Here is a 14,571-nt window from a genome sequence, read left to right on the forward strand (position 1 = left end):
TTTAATATTATCAATGTGTAAATAAAAATAAAAAAATCGAATTTTATTGTATATCCATCGGATCTTGTATACGCGATTTGTTACTTTGCGTAAAGATCTTCTTTCTTGTTGAAGATGTATTTACTTCACTGCCTCTTGTTTCTTGTGGATTACTTAGTCCGCTTTCTCTCGGTTTATCGTTTTCGTTCATGCTATCATCGCTGTTAATGTTGTATGGGCTTGCACGATTACCTGGTTTGAGTTGTTTGTGGGTCATGATCGCATATCCGTGTTCTTTGTTATTTCCTTTATTATCGGTGGTGCGGGCAGTTGATTGGGAAGTAATAGGCGCATCACAATGATCGTTCACGTTGTGCGTAGGTTCTGCTGTTTCAGTGTTCGTTGGTCCCTGAGCAGCAACTCCGGTGGTTTGTGATTTAATTAATGTTGATGAAGGGCTGTGTGATGGGTATGCTTGCAGTTGATATTGCTTCGTTAGAGGTTAGTGTAAATGTGTAAAACGTAGGGCACGCAGGGGTCTGTCCTTCATACGTGCAAAACGTGATTTGAGATTTGGTCACGCATTTTGCTTTGAAAGTTCAGATATGACGGGATAGGTTCCGTCACTTGCATTCCAACAAAACAAACACCGTTGGAAATACCTAGAAAAAATTTCTCCATGTTTCAGACTTAAAGGATTCCACCGTTACGTATTCCGACATGATGATTGTAAAAAAAATTATTAGTAGTACCTAGGTGTAGATCGTGCACACGCATATCAATCTTACCATTGTCAATATAAACGGGTATCTTGGTCCTAACATTATCATACTCAACGACGTATTGCATGTTGTCTTCCATAGCGTAGATTTCCGTTATGGCCAAAGTTTTAAACGTTATCAGTAACGAGTGTGGTGGGCTTGTATAACGACGACTTCCGTTAGTCTAAACTGCATTTGCAAATTTGCTGTTGAGTTTCAAGCATTTTGAAATGAAAGATCGATATCGCACCAATGAAAGTAACGCTGCTTTATTGTTCACACTGGCTTGGAACGAATTTTATTATTCGATTGCTTTGCTTCTTTATAGTACTGGCACGGTGCATAAAGACAGCAGACTTCAGGTAGAAACGTTCGTTTGATTCACTGCACTGTTAACAAGCAGAGCGACTGATTAGGTACTGATATCGACCCTGTAGTAATTCCATGATCCCCAGCTCGAGAGAGCGCTCAATGACATTATTCTACGATAGTCGCTATTTTTCTTTTTATGGAATGGATTTCCAGTAAGACGAAAAAAGCCACTAGCAAGGTAACTCAAGTAGAAGCAGAAGCACCAAAACGCCGATGTGTCTTTTCAGAGGTACCAAAGGGAATTCTTCGGGTCCCGGATTGAAAGACGATTTAAGTCGAGAAGAAGCGCTGGTAAACATTGTTTCATCGATATTGACGAGGCCCTATTGAGAGATTAAAAAAACCATCCGAAGGTACAATTGAGAGATTCGACTGAATTAAGTTTTGTTTTTCGCATTCCGATTGAGGATGAGTATACGTTGCAGTTATGATTGCAGTCGGTCGTAACTGCATCTGGAGCATAGTGGAAAGCGAAGACTGAATAAATAGAAATATATTAGGCTTACAGGAGAAAAAACAGGACAAATCAAGCATTTTTCTCGTCTTCCCAGGACATCAGGACAGTCAATGTAAAACCAGGACATGTCCTGGGAAACCAGGACGTATGGTCACCCTATTCACCCAGTGACATAGAAGTGGGCACTCACGCCTCTGTTCAATAACGTAATTCCAATATGTTTTGGGATTGTTACGAAGGTTGCTCTGAATACGATGAAGGTATGAATTGAAGAGACACTTATTAAGTCTCTTGTAACAATGATGGAGATATAATAATTATTTTCCATATTTAGAATACTTTTTAAAACTGAGCTTTTGGCCGATTTAAACTTTTTTTAAACTTTTTGTTGCGCTTCAAAAAGGATGTGCATTTTCTTTAGATGTAAAGTTTTTGAACATAAAAATCGGTCGAAAAAATGAATGACGCAACTCTACTGGTTCCTTAAATATCGCTTGAAATATTTTTAGGGATTATTTATTTAAAATCGTATAGTGTTATCGATTTTATCTTGCACTACATTGGTGTTGTATAAAAAAGAATAAACTGATTACATCCAAGCTTGAATAACACCGGATACATCATTATTGTACGCGAAAAATTGTCAAAAAATAAGATACAAATAGTCGTTACTCTCAGTAGAGTACATTTGTTTTAGTTCAATAAAAGCAAATCATTGAATGTGTGATTTCTTCGTGTGATGTCAAATAGATTTTTGTATTAATTCCATTATTCAATAGTGAAATACGAACGGACAATCTTTTATTTTCGTTGCATTTATTATCCCTAAATCACTCCAACTATGCAGTGTTCGTACAGTCAATTCCTTTCAGCTGCTTGGTGAAATTCACGCACACACATCAAAACTCATAAATTGCAGTTTAAGTACTGTACTTTCAACATTTGCTGAACATATCCATTTTACAGATGATGATAACTTTGGTCAAAATCATGCAACTTGTCTAAAATCGTGAGGGTCTGCTCGATAAAACATCACCCGAGTGCATCGCTTCGTCTTCCCGGTGCACCAATATCTACAATCTTCGAAGCTCTCGAAAACCTTGTTGAAGCTGACACCGAAACCAGTTCTCGTCCCTGATCTCTCCCCTCCCCCTCCCTCCTTCCATCATCCCTTCGACTGATGCCATGTTTTCCTCCTGCATCATCACTTACGCTAACAGTTTTTATCAATTTACTCTAGTTTTCACTTTTCCTTCGAGATGCAGTTTTTCTTGCTTCCCCCCGCGCTCACCATCCACCAGGTTCCAGCACGGCTGAGCTTATCTATATCTCGCAGTCTGCATAAGCAAGCAGCGAATAAATAAACATATGAATATCTGACCGGCCAGCACAGTGCTCCGTAACACCGGCCCAGCTGAGCCGGAGGAGGACGTCAGCAGTTTTTGCTCTGAGGTCGATCTCGTGCGCCGTGCCGCCGCTAGGAGCCCACCCCATGCGGAGTGCTTAGGAATCTTTCACCGCCAGGCCCGGACAACCATCGCCATTTCGTGGAGTAGCTTGTTGTTTTGCTCGTCACTAAAACAATTTCAATGTATCTCTAAGACCTCCCCCGTTGCTGGAGTCCTCTGATCCGGACACAGAAGAGAAGGTATCGCTTTTCCTGCCCAATTGATTATATCTCTTGGAGTGGTCCACGCGAATGTGCTACAATTTTCTTCTCAGTTCACCGGTAGAGCAAGCCAGCAGAGCGTGTGGCCATGATCCGGGCTGAGGGTGCAGCACACGGCGGTCCCCCAGAGATCCGAGTCCATCGATCGGTTTGGTCAGTCAGAGTGTGTTGGAAGATGCTTTTAGGCGATAATTTTAAAGTTATCAATATTAATGAAGCATACGGGAGGCAGTATTCGGGGCTGCCGAGTTCCGCAACTGTTTTTTTTCGAGAAATAATGAACAGTTTCCACACTGAATGACGCGGGTAAAAGACGTTTACCCAGTAATGGGTGAATGTCAGAAATGTTACAATAAAGAATAAACTGTACTGTTATTCCTCACAATGAATCATATTAAATATTTAAAGGACTACAAAATAGAGTCTACTATATAGCATAAGCATAATTCTATGCTAGAGATTTGAATGTATAATATTTTCAAAAAACAAAAATTAGTATGAATTCACTGTACTCAGCTTCCCAGTGTACATGGTGATCATAAACGGCATGAAATAATTTGGTTAGTTGATTCCATTCAGCCAATTTTCTAAATCTTTATCGTGTTAATTAATGCTATAATTTCCACGACTTTTCCAAGCTCATAACCACAGGCGGCTTCAGTCGGATCATAAAGGGGAGGGCCCCCTTTACGAGGGGGTGGGCTCGTCTTCTTAGCAAAATGTGTCTGATGCACGATTTGGAATATCAAATTTAGAATTTTGGAAATGCTACATATACCTGACAAGCAGCGAGAGTGGCGAAAAGTTTGGTAAATCAAATACATACATTATTTAAGACGTTACTAAGGACTACTCGTAACTGTTTGCTTTCGCTATAACCACCAGTGCTCATGGCTAGATGTTATTGTTTGCGTTTTACATAAGATGTTATGGCTTTTATTCATTCGTAGTTTTGTACTATAACAATAATTTGTACTTCAATTCACGGGATCAAGTAGGAAGGAATCGGTTTGCGGCTACCACTTTGTCATCACACGAACATCGCTGAGAGCACCGTTGAGAGGGCGGGTTAGTGGGAGCAGTTATTCCAGGGCCCGGATCCTATTTGGGGGTCCGCATTCTATTCTGAAATTAAACTGATGGAGAGAGGAAGGAACAATTCCGTCTTTACACAAAAGCTGATGATGATGTCGACAAGCAGAATACAACGCTTCGTTGATGATTGATTCAAGCACTGTGGATTCAATTCCTAGTCAAGTGATTCCGCGAAAATTCTCCTTTAATTTGTCACCCTTTCTAGATACCGGAAACATTGCTGAGCATTTCCAATCCTCAGGAAATGTTTGCTGACGAAGCGGCAGATTGAAAATCTATGCAAGTGGGACATAAAATGGATTGATTTTCGGATTCCAGATATAACCATTTGTTTAGAGATTGTAAACACAACAATATCCACAGCACAAACAGCAACGTTACGAGCAGTACTGCCGATTTCGGTTGTGGTTGGCGAGTCAGTTGAAAAAATATTCGAGAAAAATGTGACAAGCTGTGTGCATTTAGCCACAGTTGTCGTAGCTCCTTCGCCGTTGTAAAGCTTAATTGATGGAGGTCCAGTTTCTTTTCGCTTCGTGTTGACAAAGGACGAGAAACCCCCTATGGATGCGCCCAAGTTACAATTAAAGTTTTATAGCATGCTACAAGTGCTATCTAATTTATATGAGCGGCTATTATAGCTATAAAATATTATTATATATTCTATAATAGAACTACCATAAAACCTCAATTGTTACTAATGACAAATTTCGCGCCTAATCGTATTCAGAGTTGACAGCACCCTCTCAGATTCTAATGAAAATTTCTGTACACGAAGACTGTCTCAAAAAGCCACTATGCATATTTTGTTTTTCCAAAAATGATCTGGACTGTCTTTTGAAAAGGGCCAAACTTTTTGCCTTTCTCCTATGGAAAGGCTATGCAATCACTCTGAAAACCGGCTTTTTAATCGAGGCCCGGAGGGCTGAGTCTCTAATACCATTCGACTCAGTTCGTTGAGTTCGGCAAATGTCTGTGTGTGTGTGCGTATGTATGTGTGTGTATGTATGTATGTATGTATGTATGTGACCAAAATATGCACATCGGTTCCTCGGAGATGGCTGAACCGATTTTATCAAACTTAGTCTCAAACAAAAGGTATAACGTTCCCATAGGCTGCTATTGAATTTCATTTAATTCTGACTTCCGGTTCCGGAGTTACGGGGTAAAGAGTCCGGTCACGCATGAAATTCCCATATAAATCGGCATCAGCATGTTATCTAAAAGATGCAAAACTTCATAAAATGTGGCCTAAATTATTTGGATTTGTAGTTTCAGCTCATTGATGTCCAATCAAACTCACGTTGACCAATTTGGACACATTCGGTGGAACCGGAAACTTCGGGAAAATGACCCAGTTCCTGAGTTTAATTCACACCTGCTTCTTAGAAATGTCTGTCTCAATTTTCTCAAATTTAGTCTCAAATGAAAGCTACTGCATCCCTATTAACTGCTCTTAAATTCCATTGGAATCGGAGTTCTGGTTCCTGTGTTACGGGTTGAAGTATGAGGTCACATGAGAAATTCCCATATAAACCGGTATAATCATTACATCTAAATGATGCAAAACTAATTGAAATGAATTTTACATTGTTTGAAATTTTTGGTCCTGATTACTTATTGCAAATCAAAGTCTCTATGACCACTTTGGGAACCATCGAGGCTTCCAGAAGGTGCGAATAAATGGCCAAATTCTGAAATTAGAGTCACACCTGTTTCTCATATATTGCTGAATCGATTCTCACAATCTTATTGTTAAATGAAGGGTATAGTATTCACATTAATTGCTACCGATTGTCATTTTAACGAAGTACTGGTTCCGGAGTTATAAATAAAAGAATATGTTCACACCATAAATTTCCCAAATAAACCTTTTTGCCCTTCTCCTATAGAAAAATCATGCAATCACTCTGACAATCGACTTTTCAACAGAGGTCCGGAGAGCCGTAACTCTTATACCATTCAACTCACTTCCTCGAGTTCTACGAATGTGTGTGTGCGTATGTACATACGTATTTGGTTAACAATCGCACATCGGTTACTCAAGGTAGATAGTATTGCTAGGTTGCTTTAAATTCTGATCTGACATCCTGTATCAGAGTTGCTGGTTGACAAGTGCGATCATACAGTAAATTCCCATATAAACTGGTACTGCCATGATACCTAGAAGACGTAAAACTTATTAAAATGCTTGTTAAATTACTTAGATTAGCTGGTCTGTAGTCACTTTGATCACATTGGTCACTTAGAATGTTTTCATGCCCCGGAAATCTTACCAATGTTCAGAGTTAATTTCACGCCTATTCCTCAGAGAGCATTCTTGACCGTTTTCCATCATCTTCTATATATGAAGTGATTGGTGCGATGCTTCAATTGGCTGCTATTGAATTTCATTCCGATCTGACTTTCGGCTCCTGAGTTATAGGTTGGTTAGTGCGGTCACACAGGAATTTCCTATATACAAGTACATTACTTAAACGGTTAAAAACCACAAAATGTGATTATTGCAACCACAGCAAATAAATTAATTTCGACCGAAGTTCTGGCAACATTGCCCAGACCGACTGTCAAATGAACTTTTTGTTGCTTTGGTTTTGAGTTATTAGTGGATACGCGAAAGTATTGCGAATCTTTTCTAAAATTCACTTTGCGACTTTTCAGCCATGCACATCCAGGCCGAGCGTCAAATTACGCGCTCGTTTAATTTGCTCCACTGCGAGTGTAAAAATACTTTGACGTTTTTGCCTTTCTCCTATAGAAAGGTTATGCAATCACTCTGAACATCGTCAATCTAATCCCGGCCCGGGCCGTCTGTCATATACCATTCGACTCAGTTCGTCGAATTCGTCAAATGTCTGTGTGTGTATGTATGTATGTGAACAAAAATAAGCACATCGGTTACTCGGAGATGGCTCAACCGATTTTATCAAACTTAGTCTCAAATGAAAGGTACAACCTTTCCATAGGCTACTATTGAATTTCATTAAATTCCGAGTTCTGGTTCCGGAGTTACGGGTTTAAGAGTGCGGACACATAGCAAATTCACATTTTTGCCTTTCTCCTATTGAAAGGTTATGCAATCACTCTGAACATCGTCAATCTATTTTTTTTACTTACATAGGTTTTCTGTATTTTAACAAGGTTGTAGTTAGAGGGATACGGTGAGGGGAACCCCCTCCCCCCATCACTCACCACCCTTCTCTAAACCGCCCTCTACGCAAATAATTCCTCTCAAATGTTCTAATTCCTATAAAAAAAATTTTCCTTGTGGGTCTGAAAAACCAGGGAAATTTTTTTTTTTGAAATTATTTTGAGTTGAGAAACCAATTTAAAATTTCTTAACAATTTGAAAATGGTGGATTAAAACGGGTTTTTTACCATATTTTTTCTTCAAATGACTATAGTCTAAAAATGACAAATCCTACAAAAAAATGTTGTAGGAGTAGTTTTCACAAAATTAGTCAAATTTTTGAACAAAAATATTAAAAAAATTCTTCATTGACTCCTACACTGAAAAAAATCGGTTTTAAAAATTTAAAGTTGATTTACAAAAAAAAACCATTTTTAATTTAGATGAAATATTGTTACAAGATAGATAATTATGTTCCATACCTACCGTCAAAAATTCAAGTTTTAAGGAAAAAAAGTTTAAAAAAAAAACTTTTCCTTGTCTGAACTGAACTTTTTTCTTCAGTGTATTTTTTTCTAAACTTATTTTTTTTCTTCAGTGTATTTGTATCGAAAACTAAACCAATGAAAGTCGTAATCATCTCGGAATCCAATAAAACTCAGTTTGTTAGAAGATTTTGACTAATTTAGCAGCTAAGTATATTTTTTTTACTTTTTTCATACGTTTCCGAGCTCTCGAGCGAACCAGATCGTTTTCTCGTGCCGCACATAGAGTGAATAAATATATATACATTGCCAGTGAAGATCAACCATTGTTATAGGCAGTCTTTGTTCGCCGGTGCCTAGGCTGGTAAAGTGAATAGTGGAATAGCCGGACACGCCGCTATATAAGCTAAGTATTTTTTTTTTTCATTTCCCTTTACCCCGATCGGTTGCTACTTCGTAGATCCCTTTCCCTGAATATAAGTTTCATCTCTCGTTTACACCACGTGTTATCCTCGTGCCTAAATGGCCGAGGGCGAAGTAACATTGGATGGGAATGATATTCCCATGGATTTACCGGATAAACCCGAAATTACTCCCTCCCCTGATTCCCCCAGTCCTCCTCGTATTAAAACATACCCACCCAGTTCAAATGGGCCCTGGGTGGTCTATTTCCGGCCCATCACGAAATCGCTCAATATTTTAGAGACCTCACGGGAGCTGACTGCTAACTACCCGTCCGTAGCTCAGATAACACGTGTTAGAGCTAATAAGATACGCATAATAGTGAATGACCGCGAGTAGGAAAACCAGATTGCTCGAAGCGAGCGTTTTACAAAGCAATGTAAGGCGTATGTACCTTGTATGGCAGTGGAGATCGATGGGGTCATCGCTGAACCGGGTTTGAAATGCGAAGACGTGTTGAAGTATGGGGTTGGTTGCTTTAAGCAATTGTATTCAGCAAAAACTGATAAGACAACTTATTCATTGTCAGACTCGCTTCGGGTGACTTTCTCCGGGTCTTCCCTCCCCAACTATGTCCTCCTGGATAAGGTTCGTCTACCTATTCGCCTGTTTGTACCGCGTGTAATGAACTGCAGCAATTACAAGCAGCTGGGCCACACAGCCACCTATTGTGGCAATAAGAAAAGGTGCGGCAAATGCGAGGGAGAGCATGAGGATGACGATTGCGGTAGAGAAACTGAAAAGTGTATTTACTGCGGGGGCCTTCCTCTTGATCTTAAATCATGCCCCGCGTACAAACAGCGCGAGGATAAAATTAAGTGCTCCCTTAAGGAACGCTCGAAGCGCTCTTATACAGAAATTCTTAAGGCTTCGCCATCTGTCCCTTCCGAAAATTCCTTTGCTCTTTTGGCTGGTGTTGACCAAGAATCTGACGACCCACAAGAGAGAACATCTTTTGTTAACCCAGGGGAATCCAGGATGAGGAGAAATCTAGCCTCCCCTAGATTGCCTCGTCAGGGTGCCAAGGTGTCGTCTCCTCAGAAAGCGCCAACTGCAATCAATTAATCCAACGGAAGTGCTGCCCTAAAGCCGAAGCAGAGGGCTCCAGCACTTGGAAATTTTAATTCTAACAAGGAGTACCCACCACTTCCAGGGACACCAGAAATCCCAAGTGTCCCCTTTATTCAAACAGATACTCAGTCCAGTAATGGACTAATGAAATTTTCTGACATGGTGGACTTAAGTTTCACAGCTTTCAATGTGACAGATCCTCTTAAAAGCCTTCTAATACGTTTTTTCCCTATAGTGCAAACATTTTTGTAGCAGTTGACTACTAAATGGCCCCTCCTTGCAGCGATCGTATCCTTCGATGGCTAAGTCATCGAACGAGGTCACCGATTCGATCACTGTTCTACAGTGGAACAGCAGAAGTATCCTCCCGAAAATCGATTCCTTTAAATTTTTACTAAATAGTTTAAAATGTGATGCTTTCGCATTATGAAATTGAAAGTGAAACTTCCGATATAAATCTCAACTTCCACGACTTTAATATAATTCATCTGGATCGAGAAAACCCTTACGGAGGAGTACTTTTGGGGATTAAAAAGTGCTATTCTTTCAAACGAATCAACCTCCCTTCGACACCAGGCATTGAAATTGTCGCTTGTCAAGTTCTAATCAAAGGCAAAGATCTTTGCATTGCTTACATCTACATTCCTCCTAGGTAGGGCACCGAACGCTTTGTAACGGAATCCTTACCGGCACCGCTGCTAGTTCTAGGAGACTTTAACTCGCACGGTACGGTATGGGGTTGTCTGCACGATGATAATAGATCAACATTAATCCAAGATCTTAGGGACAATTTCAACATGACCATCTTAAACACGAGAGAAATGACGCGGATTCCTACACCACCAGCACGCGCAAGCGCGTTGGATTTATCGCTTTGCTCGACATCGCTACAGTTAGTTTGCAGGTTAAAGGTGATCTCTGATCCCCACGGTAGCGATCATTTGCCTATCGTGATTTCAATTGCTAACGGTTCAAGACCATCAGAAACAATCAATGTCTCGTATGACCTCACACGGAATATTGATTGGAAGAGTTACGCGACCGCGATATCCGTTAAAATCGAATCCACTCAAGAACTTCCTCCGGAGTACAGGTTTTTGGCTGCCTTGATTCTCGACAGTGCGAATCAAGCTCAGACTAAACCAGTACCCAGCGCGAATACCCATGGACGGTTTCCCACCCTGTGGTGGGATAAAGAGTGCTCAGAGCTGTACGCGGAAAAGTCCACTGCATATAAGGCCTTCCGGGAAGACGCTAGCTATCTACAGTACGCGTCGTTAGAAAGGCGAATGAAGAGTCTAATGAAAGCCAAAAAACGCAGTTATTGGCGCCGGTTCGTCGACGGGTTAACTGTTAAGAAACAGCGATGAGCATTATTTGGGGTACGGTTCGACGTATGCGTAACCGAAACAGTACCAACGAGAACGTGGAATATTCAAACCGCTGGATATTCGCTTTCGCCAAAAAGATCTGTCCGGACTCTGTTCCGGTACAGAAAACGTACCGCGCCGCGTCTCCTCGCGATACCGCGAACGAAACACCATTTTCGATGGTGGAATTCTCACTTGCTCTCTTACAATGCAACAATAACGCCCCAGGGTTAGACAAAATCAAATTCATCTTGCTGAAGACACAGCAAAAAGGTGCTTGTTGAACTTATTTAACAAGTTCCTTGAAGGTAACATTGTTCCTTATGACTGGAGGCAAGTGAAGGTCATCGCCATCGCAAAACCGGGAAAACCAGCCTCCGACCACAACTCGTACCGACCGATTGCAATGCTTTCCTGTATCCGGAAGTTGTTCAAGAAAATGATCTTGTTTCGCCTCGACAATTGGGTCGAAACAAATGGCTTACTGTCAGATACACAATTTGGCTTCCGCAAATGCAAAGGGACGAACTTGCGTTGCTTTCTACAAAAATCCAAATGGCCTATGCTAACAAAGAGCAGATCGCATCAGTCTTCTTGGATATTAAGAAGGCTTTTGACTCAGTTTCTATCAACATTCTGTCAGCGAAGCTGCACCAGCATGGTCTTCCACCTATTTTAAATAACTTTTTGCTAAACCTGTTGTCTGAAAAGCACATGCACTTTTCGCATGGCGATTTAACAACATCGCGATTTAGCTACATGGGTCTTCTCCAGGGCTCATGTCTAAGTCCCCTACTCTACAACTTCTACGTGAATGACATTGATGATTGTCTTATCAATTCATGCACTGTAAGGCAACTTGCAGACGATGGAGTGGCCTCTGTTACAGGGCCCAAAGCTGCCGATTTGCAAGGACCATTGCAAGATACTTTGGACAATTTGTCTGCTTGGGCTCTTCAGCCGGGTATCGAGTTCTCCAAGGAGAAAACTGAATTGGTTGTCTTTTCTAGGAAGCACGAGTCGGCGCAACTCCAGCTTCTATTAACCCTTAAATGCGCAATGTTGTTTTAAAACAACATTGTAAAAACCATCTCAAAATTATCGTAGCAACGTATTAAAACCGTGAGACAATTTTCAGAGAATTTGGAATAAATTTGTTTGCGCCTTTAAGGGTTAATGGGTGTAACGATCAATCAGGTTTTCACATTTAAATATCTCGGGGTCTGGTTCAACTCTAAAGGTACCTAGGGGTGTCACATAAGGTATCTGAAACAGAAATGCCAACAAAGGATCAACTTACTCCGGACAATAACCGGAACATGGTGGGGTGCCCACCCAGGAGACTTAATCAGGTTATACCAAACAACGATATTGTCGGTGATGGAGTACGTTTCTGTTTCCGCTCCGCTGCAAACATACATTTCATCAAAATGGACAAATCTAGTGTCGTTGCTTGCGCATTGCCTTGGGTTGCATGCACTCGACCCATACGATGAGTCTCGAAGTGCTGGCAGGCGTTCTACCGCTAAAAAATCGATTTTGGGAACTCTCATATCGATTGCTCATCCGATGCGATATCTTGAACCCGCTGGTGATTGAAAACTGCGAGAGGTTCGTCGAGCTTAATTCTCAAACCCGTTTTATGTCCTTGTACTTCAACTATATGGCACAGAGCATCAATCCTTCTTCATATAATCTCGACCGTGTCCCTTTGTTTGATACTTCTGATTCAACTGTATTCTTCGACACATCCATGAAGGAAGAGACCCGTGGAATCCCGGATCATATACGCCCACAAGTGATCCCTAATATATTTTATAATAAATTCCGAGAAGTCGACTGCGCAAAAATGTTCTGCACCGAGGGATCAAATCTCGATGGGTCCACTGGCTTCGATATCTTCAATGATAATATCACCGCTTCATTCAAGCTCAATGATCCTGCTTCAGTTTACGTCGCCGAATTAGCCGCTATTCACTATGCCCTTGGGATCATCGACACTTTGCCCACAGATCACTACTTCATCATTTCGGACAGCCTCAGCTCTATCGAGGCTCTTCGTGCGGTGAAGCCTAAAAAGCAATTCCCGTATTTTCTGGGGAAGATACGGAAGTCTCTGCGCAAGTTATCTGAAAAATCTTACCAGATTACCTTTGTTTGAGTCCCTTCTCATTGCTCTATCCCGGGTAATGAAAAGGCCGACTCTTTAGCAAAGGTGGGCGCTTTAGAAGGTGACATCTACGAAAGACCAATTTGCTTCAAGGAATTTTTCAGTATTTCTCATCAGAGGACACTCGACAGTTGGCAAAACTCGTGGAGCAATGGGGAACTTGGACGATGGTAACATTCTATTGTCCCGAAGGTAACAACGAAGCCTTGGTTCAGGGGAATGTGGGTCGGGATTTCATACGTGTAATGTCCCGGCTTACACTACACATTGGATGCGCATTTGCGGCGTATTGGGCTCGATCACGTTGCCTGGGTATGCGCCGGGTATTGTGACGCCAGGTCTCAGTTAAAGAATTCCCTTCAGGCCCGAGGTAGACCACCCAATGTCCCAGTTTGGGATATGCTGGCAAATCGAGATCTCCCCTATATGTCCCTTATGTACATCTTTATAAAAACGATAAACATCCCAATTTAGCCCCTCTCTCTTATTTCTCGCTTCCAGAAGCTCCCTGTCCTTCTTTTATCGACCCGACCAGTGCCAGAGTGCCACTATGCGACCGCTATCGCCCTGCATAGAAGAAAGCTGAAGCGAAAGCAACTCGATGGTCTGATAACTTCCCCGCGGGTCTGAAGAATACCACCCGCCAACCCGGTACTCAACGACCTACTGACAAGGCACTGTGTCGCTGATCTCTCGTTTGCCTGAAAGTTACAAGTTCTGCTCTTCTCTCCATGTCATCATAGACGCTTTCTCTCCCCTGTCCTTGATACAACTGCTGCTACATCGATGATGGAAATAAGCCCCCCTTTAAATATCTTAACCAAGCATAAGTATCCTTTAAAAAAATCAATGTTGTATTCTGTATTCCTAGTTTAAAGATAGCTGTTAATTTTATTCTTCATTGAAACTATTCTCCCCCATCTTGTAAATAGAAATGTATCCCTAGTTTTATAATATCTGTGAAATTTCTCATAAATATTTTCCCCATTTTGTGCACCAAACTATATTGTTAGTTTTAAGATAACTGTAAAATATTTCGGAAAAAAACTATTACTCCCCTTTTGAATATAAAACTGATTCCTTGTTTGTTTAAATTTTTCATAAAAAAATCGTTTGGCCCCACTCTTGTATATAGACCTGTATTTCTAGTCTTAAGATAGCTGTAGAATTCTTCCTCTAAATATAAAAAAAAATATCTGAACATTGTAACCTCCTAGTTTTAAGTATTTAAAATGTAAAAAACAAAAGAATTTGGCACCGCCAAGCTAACGCATTTGTGCCTATGGGACCATTCATAAATTATGTAACGCTTTTAGGGGGGGGGGGGGGGGGGTACAACAAGTTGTGACATGTTGTGACATAGGGGGGAGGGGGAGTTAGCTAGATCGTTACGTAACATGTTTTCACCGAAGAAAAAATTTTTTTTCTGGAAATTTGTTACGTAATAGGGGAGGGGGGGATGTAGAAATTTGTGACAATTTGTTACATGGGGGGAGGGGGAGTCAATTTTGGGCAATTTTTGCGTTACGTAATTTATGAATGGTCCCTATCAA

The sequence above is a fragment of the Topomyia yanbarensis genome, chromosome 2 (genome assembly GCF_030247195.1).
Source record: "Topomyia yanbarensis strain Yona2022 chromosome 2, ASM3024719v1, whole genome shotgun sequence".
Classification (NCBI taxonomy): Eukaryota; Metazoa; Arthropoda; class Insecta; order Diptera; family Culicidae; genus Topomyia; species Topomyia yanbarensis.